This window comes from Leucoraja erinacea, chromosome 6 (assembly GCF_028641065.1).
Source record: "Leucoraja erinacea ecotype New England chromosome 6, Leri_hhj_1, whole genome shotgun sequence".
In the NCBI taxonomy this organism is placed as follows: Eukaryota; Metazoa; Chordata; class Chondrichthyes; order Rajiformes; family Rajidae; genus Leucoraja; species Leucoraja erinaceus.
The window spans coordinates 66,719,400-66,732,227 of record NC_073382.1 but is presented as its reverse complement, the minus strand read 5'-3'; the positions used below and the strand labels follow the sequence as shown (position 1 = coordinate 66,732,227).

Below are 12,828 nucleotides of genomic sequence, written 5' to 3'. Positions count from 1 at the left end.
GAAACTTTATTTCTATCTGCATCAGTTGTCCATCTGTGAAACTGGCTCAGCTTGTTCAAGGTGTCGGAAGGAACCGCAGATGCTGGTTTACACCGAGGATAGACACAAAAAGCAGGAATAACTCAGCGGGTCAGACAGCATCTCTGGAGAAACGAAATAGATGACCGTTTCCAGCCGAGTCTCTTCTTTGGACTGAGGATGTCTCAACCCGAAACATCACCTATTCCTTTGCTCCAGAGATGCTGCCTAATCTGCTGCATTACTCCAGCTTTTTGTGTCTATTTCTCCTTTATTTTCCTCAGGATGTACAGGACACATCCAGTCTATCCTGCAGTCTCCCTACTCTACAGTTTGCAACTCCCAGGTTATTTTGTCCATGTTCCCATTCATTCATTGGGCAGATAGCTTTGTTTATAGTTTATCCCATTGTTTTTCTGATTGTACTCTAATCAGAGACACCGTCCTCTCCCACCCTCCCTGCAGCTTATAACAAGGTTCTTTTGTCTCTCTCCCAGTTCTCATGAAGGATGTTCAGCCTGGAAGATTTTTCTTCTCACATATGTGGCCTGACTGCTACATATTTTGTATTTTATTTTAGTTTCCTAGCATTTGCTGTGTTTTTTTTTTTCATTTTAATTAAGTTTACAGTGTTCACTGCTCAACTTAGGGTCTTCTCTAAACTGAGACATCCAAATGCAAAAAGTATGAACGTTTTTTAGAACATTTCCATTTAGTCCTCATCTGTTGCACCTAGTATTTTAATCACTTTGGTAGACAAAAGTGCTGGAGAAACTCAGCAGGTGCGGCAGCATCTATGGAGCGAAGGAAATAGGCAATGTTTCGGGCTGAAACCCTTCTACCTTCTTAAACATTTTAGTCACTTAATTTGTTATTCCAAATCCCACAATGAGTTTTTCTCCTCACCCTTCTTGATTAGTACGGGTGTCAGGGGCTATTGGGGAAAAGGCAGGAGAATGGAGGGAGAGATAGATCAGCCATGATTGAATGATGGAGTAACTTGATGTGCCGAATGCTGCTCCTATTACTTATGACCCTTCTGCACTGTTTGAATAATTTCCCATACATTCTTAATGAACATTACTTTACTTTTCCACTAGGCACACCACAATTTTCCAGCTGCAACATTAACTTCAACGATTTCCAATAATAATTTGCTTCTAAACCTAGCCTTACTTGTTGTATTGCCACCATTCCACCTTTTCCTTGTACCATTTAATCTCATTCAATCCAAACCTTCTTTTGCTCTTTCTTTCCCTCACCATCTACTGTATTGCAGAATTACTTTTATCCATTATACTTTTTAAAAAACTCGGATGAAAGGTTAACAACTTAAATTATTAGTTGGTTATTTATTCTGCCTGACCTGCTGTTTGTTTCAAGCATTTTGTTTCTATTTCAGATTTCTATGACCTGCTGAGCTTTTCATTTGCACAAAAAAACTTTACTTCCACATTCACATTAAAAATTATGAATCAGTGTGAATTCCTACACAAAAATGAAGAACTAAATTAGAAATAAAATAAATGTAACATAAGAAGCTAGTACCAGGCAAGATCATTGTGGAAGGGTAATATTTTGGTGGAATCTTTTCTGCTCTTTATGCAAGGAAATCAACTGACCTTACCCAGTCTGTTTATGTGTGAATATGGACCCACACAAACGATTCCAGTTCGTTCTCCAAAATGTCCCCAAAAACCACACGGTATTATGCCGATCTTTCACCAGCCGAACTGCACCAGTTCATGAAGTCTGTTTACTTCCACGGACTCAACAGCAACTAGAGATGAGCAGTAAATTCTGGTCCTCGTCATTGACACCCATTTCCTACAAATTGAAAAAAATATATTGTTACAAAGATTGGATATTAGTATTAGTGATCATTTTCAAACTTGTCAGAAAGACCAAAAATGGTTATCATTTCAATTTGTTGGCTTTTTATGCAACTGTCAAAATCTGGTGTAACAGAAGGCATAGAGTAGATAGAAAATACATTTATTTGCTTAGTATATTCTTTAAGGGCCTGTCCCACGAGCATGCGACTCCATGGGGCAAGCGCGACCTAATGTGGTCGCTTGAGTCGTACAGCCTCATGGGGCCGGTCCCACTTCGATCGCCGGAGCCATATGGAGTGGTGCGGAGCTGATCCCGACATCGCGTGGGGCTCCGCAAAACTGACCGTGTTCAAAAATTCCACGCGGCAACGGCCTGCCAGCCCGCAGCCACCTTGACGCCGTACGCACCGCCTCGATGGGCGTGCGCAGTGTCTCGACGCTGTATGCCACGCGCGAACTTCCCATGGACTTCGCTCGAACTTCACGTCACTCACTCGACCTCCGAGCGGCCCCCGCTTCCGGTTTGGTCGCACTTGCCGCACGCAGGTCGCATGCTCGTGGGACAGGCCCTTAAGTCATAACACTGGAGGTCCTATTTATGTCTCGCACTTATTTTCATGGCAACCTGTCCAACCTATTCCATTTAGGCATGTGCTTAAAACATGTTACATCACTTTGTCTTTTCCAATCGGTCTTTTCTTTACACAGGGATTGCCCAATCTACAGAGCAGTTTTAGTTTTAGTTTTAGAGATACAGCGTGGAAATAGAGCTTTCGGCCCACTTAGTCCACCGCTGACCAGCAATCCTCCTGTACACTAACACTCTCCTACACACTAGGGACAATTTACTAAAGCCAATTACAAACCTGCATGTTTGGAATGTGGGAGGAAATCAAAGCATTTGGTGGAAACCCACGCAGTCACTAGAAAACGTATGAACTGTGCACAGATAGCACCTGTTATCAGGATCAAACCTGGGTCTTTGCCGCTGTAAGACAGCAATTCTGCCTCTGCGCCATGTACCGCAGTTTGAACATTTTGTTTTTATTTTAGATTTCCATCATATGCAATGATTTACATATGTAAGCAATACTTGTCATGCATACTGCCAAAAATATGCTTCCTATCTAACAACTAAATTATGAAAAATATCACAGATATCTCAATTGCTTTTGTCAATTTTTGTAATTTTTAAAAAAAAAAGGTAAAATAAATGAAACAATCTGGCAAAAAGTATAAAATGTTGGATTGTATGTCTAAATCTTGTAATTTATTTAATAAAGTACAATTTTGAAAAAGGTAGAAATGAAATTTGACCATCTTATTTTATTCCCAGAAAGAAGTGACAATTACTCTTTAAATGTTCATATCATTAGAACAGAGTGAATGTGAATTTGTTACAGCAGTTTCCTCAAGATTCAAATAATTATATTAACATTAGAATTTTGATACCACCTCTGGAATCAGCTCTATTTATGAGTGGTCACACAGAGAGCAACTATGAGTGTTGAAGTTGGCAGTGGGAATTTTGTGCCGGTTTGCAGTGTTGAGTCCAGGAAGATAGCAGAGATCAGACAACCAAGTGTGATTAGTCAGCCACGCCTGCTTCCGGTCCGAATGATGAAATAATGTGTGTGCAAAACGAGTACCAACAGATAACCATTGTTCTGCCCAGATCTTGCGGTCAGCTGACGTGTAGGTTCAGAGGAATGATCTACCTCACAGGAGCACAGTCCCCACCTTTATAGTCTCCCAGCCAGCATAGGCTGTAGTGCTCTACAATTTACCTCAGATAGGCACAAATTGCTGGAGAATGTCAGTGGGTCATGCAGCATCTCTTGAGAAAATAGATACATGACGTTTCAGGTCGGACCCTACTTCAGACCCGAAAAGTCACCTATCCATTATCTCCAGAGATGCTGCCTGAAATGCTATGTTACCCAGTATTTTGTGTCTATCTTTAGTATAAACCAGCATCAGCAGTTCCTTTGTATAACAAGTCACCCCACATTGGTCATGAGTACCAGTTCAGGGCAAACAGAACTTCTATCATTCAGGGCATCTGCACAAACTCTAAAGGAAATGCAGCAACCTTCCAGAAAGCAGATTGTATCCAGAATGTTAGGACTTGATACACATGCAACGTGGAAAGGGAACAAGGGTATTCAGATTCAGATTCAGATTCAATTTTAATTGTCATTGTCAGTGTACAGTACAGAGACAACGAAATGCATTCACAATCAGACCCATGTTATAATTTACACTATTTTACTTTTTTTTAATTATTATAGAAGGTTTTGAAAACACCAATACTGCTTATTTAGCACAAATCATACCCTTCAATGTACAAAGATATGTGACATCTGTGTGGCAGCTGCTGACATGATTGCAAACCTTGCCATTCCTCAAAAGCATGCTGTGGCCATCACGATGACAGCCTATGAATGAATCGATCAGCAGCTGGAGAAAACACTCCCTGTTAGCTGCAGCACATTGTGAACTTTGTAGCATTTAAAATTATGAAAAGTATGAAAAGTAGCATTGTGAACTTTGACAGGTGTCTAAATATGCAGCGAGTCCTGTAGCTGTCCAATATGGATTCCCTGTGGCAGAAAAAAGGCTCTTCAAATATGTTACAAGAGAAAAGTAGCACGATTACACTTTGTGTTTCTGAGACCGTTTCACAGTTGAAACTCCGATACATAATCCATGTCAGTAAGGGAAGAAGAAATACAGCTAAATACAAGTCATGCTAACATGAACAGCACAAGGAAACATTCAATCCAGTTTTCTGATGGGAGTAATTTCACCTATAAATGCAGAGTACAGTCTACATTGGGTTAAATCAGTTTATGCGCAATTTGCACATAAAAAGGGTGCTGCTTGATCCCATTTCTAGGCTTATTTTTCCAGCAACAATTCATAGGTTTTCCCTATTGCTCAAATATTGTGGAATTCACAGGTGCAAACTGAACAATCTGAGAGTGTATTTCATGTCATATGAAACATCCAGAAAAAAAATGAACAAACTTCATCACTGTAAGAGCCAATGGACAAGTACAATTACAATACTGATACAAATCCATAGGGATATTCCAAACTAAATACAAAACGCAGAACTGTTACTGATGTAAACTCACACCTTTTCATGTCAACATGTCCAGAGTAATTAAAGACTCTCATGTACAGTGCATTCAGAAAATATTCAGACCCCTTCACTTTTTTCACAATTTGTTACGTTAAAATCATCGATCTACAAACAATACCCCATAATAAAAAAAGTGAAAACAGGTGTTTAGAAATGTTTGCAAAGTAATTAAAAAGAAATAACTGAAATATCACATTTACATAAGTATATTCAGACCCTTTACTCAGTACTTTGTTGAGGCACCTCAAGTCTTAAGCGATTACAGCCTCAAGTCCAGAGCGGAGCGGGCGATGCCTTGCCTGGGTCACCGCGTTGGATCGACGCGCTGGAGCTCCGGTGAGCTGTGACCGCCGAGTTCAACACCTCCGGGCTGCGGGTCTGCGGAGCGGAGTGGGCGGCGCCAACTTCAAAATCGGGAGCCTGGGAACTCCAAACAGGCGCGGCCTTGACGGCTTCGGAAGCCGCGGTTTCCGGTAAGGAAGCGGCCGTTCCAGGTGTCCCAGCCGCTGAGAGGACTCTCCCGACGCCGGGGCAACAGCACCCGGCCAGAACGGCCAGGAACATCAGGCCTCCGTAGAGGCAATGCGGAGGCCTCAATAGGCCTGACTTTGGAAGAACTGGGGATGGGGATTTAAGAATGACGGAGGTCACAGTGCTCTTTGAGACCTGCAATGCTGCAGAAATGGTTTTATACCCTTCCCCAGATCTGTATCTCGAAACAATCCTGTCTCAGAGGTCTACGGCCAATTCCTTCGTCTTCATGGCTTGGTTTTTGCTCTGACATGCACTGTCAACTGTGGGACCTCATATGGACAGGTGTGTGCCTTGACAAATCATGCCAATCAATTTAATTTACCACTGGTGGACTGCAAACATCTCAAGGGTAACCATTGGAAACAGGATGAACCTAAGCTCAATTTTGAGTGTCGTAGCAAAGTATCTGAATCTGAAAAGTATACTTATGCAAATGTAATATTTCAGTTATTTATTTTCAATTACCTTGCAAAAATTTAATTCTGGGGTATTGTGTGTAGATTGATGATTAAAGAAATGAATTTAATCCATTTAAAAATAAGGCTGTAACGTAACAAAATGTGAAAGGGTCTGAATATTTTCGCTTCATTCTTTACACAGGCACCAACCCAATGCCAGAGATGATTTTGCTTGCAAGCACATCTAACCTGCATTCAATGTGCCAATACGGAACAGAATCTACGCTGCTCCAACATTTGGAACCAACTCTGGAGAAATAGCTTCAGAAACCAACTAGCAATTAACTGTTGCGGGATATGAGTAAATGAACATTCAGGATAATCTTTAATAAGATTAATAGTTAAATCTTGTTCCCCAAAAGACCATGGTCGGGAAACTCAAATGGAAACAATTTGACCCAGCATAGATGGACCTCATCAATTAACTAATATTTCGTCCAGAATGTGCCAATGACAATGTTTTAATTATTAGAATGCATTCATCTCAATTAACTTGGGGAAACAGCAGCAACAAATTCCAATCTACCAACAAATGCTAACGGCCCTCTCCTTGTGCCAACTTTCACTGAAGCAAAATTCCTGCTATTCAGCCAATGCAGAGATATCCTAAACACAATGCACCTCACCAATGCAGACATAATAGACGACAGATAGCACAATGGGCTAAGAGTTCGGCTGGCGACCGGAGGGTAGCCGGTTCAAATCCCGCTTGGAGTGCATACTGTCGTTGTGTCCTTGGGCAAGACACTTCACCCACCTTTGCCTGTAATGGAATGTTACGGCGGCAGGCGCGGGCACACCGCGACGCCCTGTGTCTCCCTTTCAAGGGAGATGCTAAAAATGCATTTCGTTGTCTCTGTACTGTACACTGACAATGACAATAAATTGAATCATTTCATTTCATTTCATTTCATAACCTAAACACGTTACACCTCATTCATTAATACTCTTCCTCATGGTGAAAGATATGCTCACATTTCATTGACCAACTTTCTCATCATTCCTCATTTTCTACTGCCTTACAAATGATGTAAATGTGCTCCATTTACTTACCCGTCGCCTCAATGTAAAGAAACATTGGCGTCTTTCTGATTGTAGGTACCCAAGAGGTGCCACTTGGTCAGATGCAGTATCAGAGAGCCTGACAGTCTAAAACGCATTGAAAGGTAGTTCTGATGCAGCATTGGGAGATATGGCTGCCAGACGGTCATGGAACGGAGTGAGCAGGCATGGAAATGTGAGCTGTGTGTCCTGTTCCCCTTGAAGACAAGGTCACACAATTTGTGCCCAACTAAACCTTGATGAATGCACAGTAAATAACCTGCAGGCAGCTGATTAGCAGACACACCCCAATGCTTGGGCATTTGCAGGCCTGCCCGAAAGCCTACGAGAGGTTTCCAAAAGTGTTAGGGAGACCAGCTCCAAGCCAGTTCAGGTCTCATGAGGTCCAAAGCACAGTAATACTATTTCATCTGCTGCCAATTATTCCACAGTTTGCAGCAGCTTTGAGACGCTTAAGCATATGTTTGCCAGCAGATTGCTGGGCCAAGTGGCTCTGGGGTACAATTCAGTCACCCTCCTCTCCCTGGACAACAACAGTTGTGCTTCCAGCTCTGCCATGCCAACAGTAGCACTGCAGTTGACTATTTGCCAACCAGGCCAGATACTGTACTTGTGCTTCATGACAAGGGTACAAGATCCAAGGCTTGGCCATCAATGCGCGGCCATCTGCACCTTCCCCACTTTAAGGGGGCGCCATCCGCCACCATGGAGGACATTACATGAATGCAGTAGCCAGGCAGATGTAAGTGGAAAAGAGGAACACGCATAACAAGTCAAAGATTGGGCGGATTACTTCTTGACTGGCTATACAATTGTTTAGCTTGCTGGTTTATTTGCTTCATACTTTCTTGATTTGTGCCTGACGCGAAATATTGTTCAAGATTAATGGAGAGAAAACAATATGCAACTATGAGAATTCAACTTTATTGTTGCTTCATTCAAGGACATTCACAAAACTTCCCTGAGGTACAACATCCCTGGTGATTCCCAAAACCCTCACGCCCAGGACCACGTCACTCCAAAGACATACAGATTTGCATGTTTATTGGCTTCTGTAATTTGTCCCTAGTGTGTAGGATAGAACTAGTAAATGGGTGATCATTGGTCAGCATGGATTTGTTGGGCCGAAAGGCCTGTTTCCACGTTGTAGCTCTCCAAACTCTCCAAAGAAGCATTCAGGATGCCATCAAGAACCTCGAGACCATGCAGTGTGAGCAGGCCGAAACCCTCACAAACTACCTATCTGACTACCTCATCTGCCATCCCTGCCCCTTCTCTAGAAAAAATTACAGTGCCCGCAGCAGTCCCATTAGTCACATCAGACCCACAAAACCAGTCACAGAAGCAAGCCATCCTTGAGTCCAAGTGACAGCTCGAGGAGGAAGAGAAAGATTCATAATCATGGTGAGTGTTTTTGAATGTTTGCTGTTCGTTGCTATTAGCTACTGAGGACTATAAAAAAAAGTCTGTTTTCTGGGCCATTGGAGGTGCACAGATCCTCCCTGATGTACCATGCAGACAGAAAAAGGGCATTAAAAAGGGAGTGAGTGTCTCACAGCCACATTTATAATCTCCATCCCATTCTAGCTGTGATAGTGAATTCCTGGTGAATGCTGGTCTACAGAACATTGCTGGTGAGGGAATGAGTACTGTTACTGCAAATGAACATCAAGGTGAAGTGTTGAAACATTTGTGATGCAGCTGGTCACTGCCTGACACTGATCTGGTAACTTGTCACTTCTTATCCCAAATCCAAATGCATTCACGCATCAATGGCCTCTGTCTCTGAACTAATGGGAGCTGCTTTTAATTTGACCCTGAATCTGAACCAGCCTGAATAAGGTATTCTTTGGCAATACCTTTAAAGAGGAAGAAGGCCCAAAAAAATGTTTGTCTTGTTTTTTTTGTGCAGCCAAGGCTAGAGTGTATAGGATGGAGCAGCTTATGACAATGCACAATACTCTATTCATGGAGAACAGGAGGACTTCCCAGAGCTCCAAACAACAGCATCTTTTAGTTTAATTCACCTTAGTTTAGAGACTGAACATTGAAACAGGCCCTTCCCGAGCGCGTACCAACCAGCAATCCCAGTACACCAGCACTATCCTACACACTCAGGACAATTTACAATCTTTTCCAAAGCCAATTAACCTACAAACCTATATGGCATTGGAGTGTGGGAGAAAACCGGAGCACCCGGTGAAAACCTATGCGGTCACGGGGAGAACGTACAACCTCTGTACAGACAGCACCCATAGTCCACATTGAACCCTGGTCTCTGGCATTGTAAGGCAGCAACTCTACTGCTGCACAACCGTGCCGCCTCTCTTAAGACCATTTGCACCCCCCCAGTCCTAATGGCCCTGATGCTTGATTGCTATTATCATAAGATTATAAGTGCGTGATAGGAGTAGGATTAGGCCATTCGGCCCATCAAGTCTACGCCATTCAATCAAGGTTGATCTATCTCTCCCTTCTAACCCCGTTCTCCTGCCTTCTCCCCATAACCTCTGACACCCGTACTAATCATGAAAAATCATTATTATGTCCTGTGTCATTACCAGGAGATTGACAGAAGACAAACAAAGTCAGAGACGATACCCTATATCCCTCAAAGATATAAAAAATAATTATTTGAACAGAGGAAGATACCAAATGCCCTATACTTAATAGTTGCAAAAAAATTGGGAGAGGCATATAATAGCCACTTGCACAAGATTGATCTCTGATTGATTGGGTCAACAGTGACTTTCAACTATGGACAGAGTAATCTAGGTCTGGCTGTGTGCCTGGTGCTCTCTCTGTGGATTAAGATACATTTCTGTTGTAGTCACTGAAAATCATAGTTTGCTTGAACAAGTAGGCGGGAGTGTAGCTCCAGGATAATTCTTGGTGAATAACCTATTGTGATGGTGCCTCTCCAAATATATAGCAACTATTAAGTATAGGGCATTTGCAGGGCCGGATTTAGATGAAGAGAGGTTATTCCACTTGTGAGGCCCCTCCTAATTCCCCACCCCCACGCCGAGAGGAAAATGGAAGAGTCCACCAGATTGACACCGATGTGCAGCCGAGCGTGGCCAATGAGACAACGGCTGGAAAGCTGCGCTTTTTATTTATTGCCAGTGCTAATGTCGAGTTATCAGCTTAAAACACTATTATTCTGAAATGGAGGGCAAGGAAAATTACTGAAGTGTTGTTCAGAGACTACAGTGCGTTGTGACAGCATATGTAAGAAAGGCCTATGACAGTGTCAAAAATATTATACACCAGGCCCGTACAAAAATTTTCAAAAAGGGGGGTGGCATGGCAGGATTACAAACATTTTATGTGAATTAAGTGCATGCAGCACATATCGCAAGCGCGAAGCTCAAAGACCCTTTTCGTCCGGGGTTTTAGATGCTCTCTGATGCATTGGGAGCCTTATTTTGGAGCATTTTTGCACCACATTTATGACCAATATTTCAGAAATAATTTTGGTTGAGTAATGAGTGATTGGAATGGGATGATTGGGATCATTGATTTTTTTAAATCAAGAATTGAAGCTGTCCTTGTTTTAATAATCACGTTGTACTGTAAAATGTTATGGAAAACATTATAAAGGAGCATGCAAACACTGCAAATAAAATACTGTTAGTTTTTGCAGTAAATAAAACATTTTTTAGAAAATGTTTTGTGTGTTGATTTGATTGCCTGTTACTGTTCGCCTGCGTTAGTGTGCACATTAAAAATATGATGCAAAATGAAAGTCGCAAACTATGGAATACATATTTTTCAGTATTGTTATCGAAACAAATGCAGTTCCAATTGTTTGATATTATTCATATGGTGGAGAAAATATAATTGCTCTAAAACCTACCTTAATTTTGCAATCTTACTAAAGATAATCCCCCCTCTTCCTTCTCTTCCCTCTCCCACCCCATCTCTCTCCCCCCTTCCCCTCTCTCTCTCCCTCCCCTCCCTCTCTCTCCCCCGTCTCTCAACCCCCCCCTCCTTTCCCCCTCGCACATCGCCACCTGTCTCTCCCTCCCTCCCTCCCCCTCTCTCTCCCTCCCACACAGCGAGGCTCCGGCTCCGTGCCGCAGATACCGCAGCCCCCCCCCCCCCCCCGGTCCGGAGAAACGGGCACCCCCGCAAAGCAATATTCCACTACTAACCTGGAGTAGATACCTAGGATCATTGGTCGACACGAGGCATCGAGGTGATTGTGTGTGGTGCGAATGGAGATCTGAACCCGCCCAGGCCCACAGTGCATGCGCGGAGAGACAGCATCATTTTTTCGTCGCGACTGCATCACCGGCTTTCCCCAACTGCGCAGGCGTGGATGGTTGCAATTTTCCCCCCAAAACTTCCAGCGAGCCGGAACCACAATTTTGGGTAATTTCCATCAAAGTGGAAACACTGGTGTATTCCAATGTTTTTTTCCTCTGGATTCTTTTTTACTCTGGGGGAAAAAAAACCTTGGCCGGAGGCCCCCTAGATTCTGAGGCCCTAGGCTTCAGCCTATAGGTAAATCTGGCCCTGCCGAGTCCCCCCTAGATCTCGAGGCCCTAAACTTAAGCTTGTGAAGCTTATACGTAAATCCAGCCCTGGGCATTTGGTATCTTTCTCTGTTTAAATAAATATTTTTGATATCTTTGATGGATATTGGCAATGGTCTCTGACTCCTTCTATTCCAATTTCCTCAACTTTATCAGATAGGTTGGCTTTGGTTTCATCCTTCTGCTCCTACACACACAGGAGGACCAGCAGTGCCATTTCTAAGGCTCCCGGATTCTAATTAACGAGTGACAAGGACTCACTCCACACTATTATCATAACATTCTATATATAAACAACAACATAAATGTGTCTTATTCGGACTCTGATGGTCAGTATGTCCAAATCCATAATGCAATTAAATTGTAAATGTCATCCAGTTTCTTTTGGGAAAGGAAGAACATTCAAAACCTCGCACACACCCCAAAACAGGCTGAGACCAACTTTCATTATATGTCAATTTTGTTTGAGTACAACTCAAACCACTGCCAATCTGCAGGGAATGTTATTACTAGTACTCCTGCACAATGAAATTGGGCACTGAAAGCTAAAGTCACAGATATCTGAGGAGTGACAAGATGATACAAATGAGAAAAACATTTACAACTTGCAGTCTTAAAGTGTGTTGGAACAGCCAAACCGCCTGAAATACAGAAAGCCAAATCAAAACTGGCATTCTCATATTGCACGGAACAGGTACAGTAGTTAAAATCATTTTAACTTTGAACCATTCAATGACTCATCAACATATTCTCTTTTAACTACTTCACCATTAATCAATGCCATAAAGAGAACAGTTATTACATTTGTGTGAGATTCAGAATCTTCAAGGTATACTTCTTCAGAAGCCTGAGCAGGGGCAAGATGAATGCTGACTTTCATCATTGTAACAATTTCAAAATAAAATGACAATGCTCACAGGGGCATCATATCATTACAGCATCATATAATAACATATATAAAACAAAAATTTTAATGGGCAAGCTTGCTGAAGGATATTTAAATACAGCAATAAATCACAACATTTATTTTGCTTCAAAATATAAATATAGATTACTTGTTTATATTTTACATATATAAAATATAATTTCACAGACAATCTGAGATTTTACTCCCGTTCTCTGTCTCCTTCCTGTCATGCTTAAGGGAGACTAGACAACTAGACACAATGGTTGCAGTTGATATGCAGCGGTATTGATGAGGCTTGATGTTTATCCAAAGGTTCCATCATAGA

The 12,828-nt window shown here is 42.2% G+C and overlaps 1 protein-coding gene across 3 annotated transcripts in view; it reads right to left on the bottom strand.

The window, feature by feature from the left end:
* fat3a (FAT atypical cadherin 3a) overlaps positions 1-12,828 on the bottom strand; it is a 634,737-nt gene that overhangs the window by 436,425 nt on the left and 185,484 nt on the right. For all 3 annotated transcript variants that reach the window (XM_055637278.1, XM_055637275.1, XM_055637277.1), the window contains exon 2: positions 1,641-1,845. The gene's annotated coding sequence lies outside the window, so the exon portion shown is untranslated. The remainder of the gene's footprint in view (positions 1-1,640; positions 1,846-12,828) is intronic.